Below are 6,174 nucleotides of genomic sequence, written 5' to 3' on the forward strand. Positions count from 1 at the left end.
AAGGCACTTGACACTGTATTTCCAGTGTATCTTGCCAGGAACTCCCACACGACGTGTCTTCTGTTTTTGTCAAATGACTTTAGGAATTTGGCATGAGTTGATTTTTTTTTTTCCGGCACTACTAAGAGGACATTGATTCACAAAGGCAATTTTCACAAGACCCGTGTCCTTACTTATCCTCACTATTGCAGTCTAATCTTGTATCATATATTACTAGCAATAGGATAAATTGAGGAACATGAAGTTCCCAACAGAGTTTCTTTGGTGTTAATGCCAAAGAAGGTTCAGTTACTGAGTCAACAGACTGCCGGAGACATTTACGGATTGTGCACCTCAGTGCTTATAATACCACTTTACACCTGATCGTGGAATATCGGGGGGAAGAAAGTTCACGAATAGACTTGTTGCAATGATGGCTTCCTGTTACAGTGCCACACTCAAATTCACTGAGCACTTCAGCGTGATCCCTTATTTCACAAATGCTTAGGTTAAGGCGCTGGACAGCATGCATCTGAGGCAATGAGAGGCAATATTTCCTGCAAAGCTCACATTGTCAGTGTCAGTGTTGGAGTCAAGGCCTACACACATTTTGTCTGTAGTTTCTCAAGGTGAAACTTTTTCCTTGCCCCTACTTTTTGAACAACAACAAAAAAACCTCACATTCAAGAATGCTTGTGCTGGACATTGAAATATGCCTAAATATCCATTGCCCAGCATTTATGCGTGGGGGAAAAAACCTTGAGTCTTTTTAAAGCACACTGCTTTCATCTAAATTAAATTTGCAACAACTGATTTTTTTGGATGACTTGGGAACAGCACTAATAAATCAGCTGATTTCTTGATACATAAACTGTTTATTTCTACCAGTTTTATCACCAGCCGACCTTCTGCCTTAATCATGCAATCAGTAGGTTTTCTTTACCTGTTTTCCAGTCTGTGACTAGGATTAGGTGAAAACTAGCAGGTTGATTGCCATTAAACTTGGTAGGTAGGCATTGGCTTTGATTTACTCTAATTTACACCCCGATCTAGCTCTATTACTCCTAACTCGTCCGGTGTGACTCGAGCAAGGCTGAAGTGGCAAATAGTTTAGCCATCTTATCGCAAAATAATTGATTAATGGTAAGTCAAGTTCATTTGTTGAGTGTCTGAATTCACGAGGATGCCCAAACTAGATGTCATGGGGTTTTTTTTTTCCAATTTTCAATGAGCTACGATCCAGAACTGCAGTCAGATTGGTACTACGAAGCCACGCTGTTTAAAAAACGTGCATAATGTGTCCCTAAAATGCAATTAGACAGCACCATATGCTGCTTCAACACACTTTTGGTTGACTGTTCTTTCCCCACAACAACCCTTTTATATAAAAAGTAATCCTGGTATGTTTTCTTATATGTAACATAGATTATAGCTGCTATATAGCAGGCTCATTTCTTAAAGTGTTTTGAATACATAACACCATTCGTGTGAATGCATTTCTTCTCCACTGCTGTGTCTGTAATGAGAAGGAGGACTGTAATAGATGAAGTTCATTTTCCAATCCTCCACACAGATGATGGGAACATAAACACAGCATTCACAGTACAAACTTTCAGCTTTGATTGAACACAGTAACCACCCTCTGGCTGTTGCTGTTCATGCTGAAAGCTCTTAAAGAACACCACTGTATGTTTAGAGTGCAGTCCTTAATAATGCTAGCCTCTCTTACAAATATTAACGCTTTATTTGTCTTAATTCTATCTATATAACAGGCGTCAGGGGTTAAAGTCCATCATTAAATGATTAAACCAAGTTTGATGTTCTAATATGCAGTATAACAAATAAGAAGTGATGCAAGGCCGCAAGTCTCTGCTCTCCGAAGAATGTGGATCACATTTTTAGACAATTCTGTATCCAGAAGTCGCTGCTATGCATTTTTTTCTTTTAAGTTTATAACAAAATCAAATCAGAAACAATTACAGGACACGGCAACAGTCATGCTGCAGTGACATAACAGCTCTTCTGTTGCTTTTCAAATAATCTGATCTCAGTCATCTTCACAAGGCTTACATCCTCTATTTCAGCTCCTTGTCACTTTTTTTTTTTTTTTTGCTCATCCCTCATAAACAACAATTGAAACAATGCACAGCCGGCGTCACAAGATAAGTCACTGACGCTCAGGAAGGTTTCCCTTCCCTTTATTTATTTTTTTTGTTTTTTTCACCCATAGGTCACTTCTCTTAAAAAGAAAAAAACAAACCTCATCTGTTGCATACATACACCTACAGATATGCAATACAGTGCTCACTTCTTTATATTTTGCTTCCAAAAAGTTCGATTTTCTTTAATTTCTCATTTTTAAAGCGATCCCTAGCTTTGAAGGTCTTACAAAGTTTTATTTTGGACACTGACTCTCAAGTCTTTGTACATGACCATTTTCAGAGCTGTTTTTTTTTTTTTCTTAAGCCACTTAACACTGACCTATGAGTCATTCAAGCATTTAAAAAGACACATAACTCAAGGGATGAATCAGTGTTGTATGTACACACAACAGACAACTTAGCATAGAAACAACTGTAATTGTATTTTTAGGCGCTTTGTTACAAAAGCACGTCACTTGCCTTGGCGTGATATGCAGTGCGTCCTCAAAAAATTTGAGGATGCACTTCACCTGATCCATCTACCAAAGCCTTATCAGAAAGCGTCTCAATGGAAAGGATGGCAGCCAAGAAGGTATTTTTAAGGAAGGGAAACAGGAAGAAAAATGTTGAAATTTTTGGTTGAAATCAATATCAATATGTACAGAGGAGATCAGGAGAGAGCAACAACAGTGGGTGTCTGCAGCCATCTGTTACACGGTGGAGGCTCTGTCGTGGTTTGGACTGCTTTTCAGGATTTTGTCGAAATTGATGCAATTATGAACGCTGAAAATATTTTCAAATTTTAATCTACCATGTAATATCATCTGGAAAGCATCTGATTGGCTCTAACACACCTATTTCTGAAGACCAGTTAAAGGCTGTGTTGAAAAATAAAGGTGGTCATACCAAATACTGACTTTTAAGCTCATTAGACTTGTACAAATGGTGTTTTTGCTTTATATCCCGTATGTTTATTTGTGTTTGCAGATGTTTTATCTGCTCCACCCATTTCCAATTTTCCTATAGCAAAATATAAAGAAATGAAGGGTAGCTCAAGACTTTTATGCAGTACTGTAAAAACAGAAGTGCTATATCACACTACTCCCACACAGGCTATGCAAATGATCCTTCAGCTGCACGTCTTTTTATCCAGCAAAGATCCCTTTCTGAAGAGGTCAAAGATTTTCCCTTAAATTCAAGATGACAAATTGGAAAAGCTGTGAAGATTGTTGTTTTTCCACAAGTTCGCTATGTGAACTAATCAACCCAGTAGCCATTAATACAGACTTGCTCAGGATAAGCTTGCAAATAACTCAATCACACACTTCCTGTTTTTCAGCACGTAGCCTGTGACCTCAGAAGGAGGAGCACAGGATGTGCTCCAAGTGGAAGATACAGATAGAGATTTCCTAGACAGTTTTAATTGAAACACATGTTGAACTTTGGGGGAGCAGATAAGTTGCATCTGTTGGACAACTGGATGAGTGTTATGCTGTTTGTTCCTGTTACGGTGATTGAGTTTCAAGTCTGATCAACTTCTAGAGAAAACTACACGGTTTATTTGATAGTTTGTGTTTATTTAATGTTTCTGTCTATACACAGTGAAATATGCTTCCATTTGGAGCTTTAAGTCTCACCACTTTTCAGCAGCTTCCTGTGAATAAACAACACAGCTGGGAGAGGACTGTGAATTCTGTATTTTTTTCTCAGATGTTCTGCCAGGCGTGAGAACTCATCTGTGACCAGATCACTCAGTTTTTAATCAGCAGTTAATTTACCAAAGCGTTTTTTGTTTTTGTTTTTAAACCAAAAATCTCCTCTCTGCTCCCCACTTTCCTGTAAAATTCACGAGTGCGCCGTTGGTCACAAGACATTTAATTAGTCACTGTAATGTTTCAAAACACAGCAATCGGTCTGTCCGCTGGTGAATGAGAAGTGAGACACACGCCACACAGCATTTACTCTAAATGTCTCTAGAACTTGCCCAATCTTTCTTTCGTCACATGCCTGTCTGAGTGAGTGGAGGGCATGTGATTTATTTATACTAGTTGTTCGGCTCTGTTTCTTTATTTGTATGTGTTGCAAATTAACCCGGCAAGGTCTAATGTAGGTACGCCTCGATATCTTCTGCCCCCCCCCCCCCCCCCCCCCCCCCCCCCCCCCCCGCTCCCTAGACATCAGGCTTTAGACCACAGCCCCATTCCAGATAAGATGTTGTCAGCAGGAACCACATTTGAGAGGATGTTTATTGTTGTGATGTAGTCTAAATGGTGGAAAAATGTTATGTTGTCATTAAAAAGTAGCTGACTTTCTCCATAAACTGCAGAAGTGTTTGGGTTTCTTTTCTCCTCATTGTATTACATCCCTGTTTCCATCATATATTTGGATTTGGATGCCAGTTGAACACTTCAAAGTCACACATGTTAATAGTTCACATTTTATTTCCATCAAACTTTCTTTTAACAGCTCTCTGGGAGCATGTAGGAACTCAGGACCTATTGACATAGTTCTGAAAAAAGAGTATTTTGTGTACTTCATTTATTCTATGATTGTGCTGCTGTTTTTCAGACTGCTAAGATCATCTTTATTTTACGTGCCAAATGTTCTCAGGAGGGCAGCAGGGTTCTTTGAGTCCCGTCCATCATGCAGAACATGCTTTGGCTGAAATGAGCGAGCCGTCTTTGAGAAAGATGATGGATAATAGCATATGCTGCTACAAAACCTGTATGTATCATTTCGTATTAACTCCGTATTAATGTTTCCTTTACCTTATCTTTGCCTATTTCCTTACTGCCTTACAAATGCTTGCTTTTAAACTGCAAGCTGATAAAAAAACAAAACTGATTGTCCAGAGGAAGCAGTGTCCATGATATCTAAAAACTATTTCAAATTTTCACAGTCCACAGGACAGTTTTCCACATCAGCCTACTTAAAATAAGATGCTTAGAGAAGGCTCCAGCTCTTCTTGAGCTAACTTAATGTGTTTTATTTCTCTTCTTATATTGCAGAGTTCTAATTTGCATTCTCAGACGCAGCATTTGTTCATTTCCACCACTATTCCTGAGCCCATGCAGAACTGTCTACTGCAGAATCACCCAGAGCTATGCAGGTCTGCTTTTCAGCCTTTTCCCTCGCATACAAGGATTTCTTTTCATTCTCTAAATCTTATGGTTGACTTTACATGACAAAAATTGCCACAAAACTATTTCAGTTTGATTTTATTTATATAGCAGACAACAGTCACCTCAAGGTGCTTTATATTGTAAGGTTTAAAGCAACAATCAGATGACCCCCGTAAGCAAGCAGTTGGCAACAGTGGGAAGGAAAAGCTCCCTTTTAACAGGAAGAACCAAGCTGGTGGGGGGCTGCGTGTGCAGGATTAAAGGAGCACTATGAAAGACATCAAGAGTTTAATAATAACTAACAATTAAATGCAAAGTGGTGTATGCACACATGGCAAAAAGAGGTGAGTAAGAATAAACTATTTGCTGGCCAAGTCTTTTGGTTAACCCCCCCCCCCAGCTTTACTTCTCAAAGATTCATCCTCTGTGGTATGCTCTTTTATTCCCAGTCATTTTACTAATTAGTTGGGGGGGGGGGGGGAATTCCACCAGATGTTCAGATGTTTTCTTCAGCGTTCCATAACTTTTCCAAGCGTTAAGTCCTTATCCTATTATGATGTGCAAATAAATAATTACTAGTAAAATTTACATGTGACAGTGCATCTGATCTTTTTGTAAACAACCGTTAAACTGTAGGGTTAATAGACCTTTAATAGACCTTCTGATTAATCATCAGAAATAAGAGCGAGTCCACTTCAGTGCTCTGCACGCATGGAGGGTGTCACACTTTGGGATCACTCATTTCTTCACTTGAGTTCCAACTTGTTGCACATTAGCCGGTTGTTACTAGTGAGTTACACATTACATACCCAGGTTAATGTAGCTGGAGTGTGATACCACTACACGCTGATCAAAGTCTCGTGGCGTGATGATTTGCAGATTTCTAAGAAACTCCCTCTGCTTGCATGGAACAGTGTTACACACTTCACCCA

Source organism: Perissodus microlepis, chromosome 7, assembly GCF_051167445.1.
Source record: "Perissodus microlepis isolate ML-2025 ecotype Zambia chromosome 7, ASM5116744v1, whole genome shotgun sequence".
Taxonomy (NCBI): domain Eukaryota; kingdom Metazoa; phylum Chordata; class Actinopteri; order Cichliformes; family Cichlidae; genus Perissodus; species Perissodus microlepis.